We start from the raw sequence: 984 nt of genomic DNA, 5'->3' as shown, positions 1-984 counted from the left end.
TGGCAGTAGATGAGGACCTGGCTAGAATTGAACAATCAATAAGTGCATTAGAACAATCAATTAGATCATTATCTGAAGTAGCGTTGCAAAATCGAAGAGGATTAGACCTAATGTTCTTACAATAAGGGGGAGTGTGTGCTGCATTGAGGGAAGAGTGTTGTGTATATGCGGACCACACCGGAATAGTGAGGGACACTATGGCCAAATTGCGAGAGGGATTGGAAAAACGGAAAAGGGAACGAGAAGCACAGCAAAGCTGGTTCACGTCATGGTTTAACCATTCACCATGGCTGACCACCCTGATATCTACCTTGATAGGGCCGATTGCAATGATCATGATAGCATTGATCTTTGGACCCTGTATATTGAATAGGCTCGGGTTGTTTGTTAAGAGCCGGCTAGAGAGCGTTAACATCATGTTGGTAGAACGCCAACAACTGCTTTAAGAATGTTCTTGCTAAAAATTTCCCTCAGCTACCCCCAGTTACACCCCGTTACTCCCAGTTACCCCCCAGTTACCTCTTGCTTAGTGTGCCTTATGTTTTTTATTCAAGTTTGTGATATATCTCTAAAGCATAGAATAAGAATATGACATTTTAGCTAATTTAGTTATGTGTTTAGTATGTTTTTAACCCAAGATTTCGATATATATATAAATTCTTCTAAGATTGTTATATTTTAGCCAATTTAATTACGCATAGGGAGGGGGGAAATGTAGGTAGTTAAGGTCTGGCGGCCGGAAGATATCACGCTGTACGGAAAGATAGAGCCCCTCCTCTGATAGCCAGTAGCGGTTAGCTTAGTTTATGATGTAAGCAGACGGAAGTGACGTTGTAAACCCAGGCTATATAATGCCGTGTTACATACCAATAAACGCCATTTGCCGTCCACCACATTGGTGTCTGTGAGCTGATGGCCCGAGCGGCCTGGGGTTGGTCGCCGTGCCGTTCCTGAACCAGGTCGCCACGCCTCTGAAGGCAACAT

This window comes from Haliaeetus leucocephalus, unplaced genomic scaffold, assembly GCF_000737465.1.
Source record: "Haliaeetus leucocephalus isolate CR32 unplaced genomic scaffold, Haliaeetus_leucocephalus-4.0 Scaffold678, whole genome shotgun sequence".
In the NCBI taxonomy this organism is placed as follows: Eukaryota; Metazoa; Chordata; class Aves; order Accipitriformes; family Accipitridae; genus Haliaeetus; species Haliaeetus leucocephalus.
The sequence above is the reverse complement of the archived record's forward strand: the minus strand, read 5'-3'. Positions refer to the sequence as shown.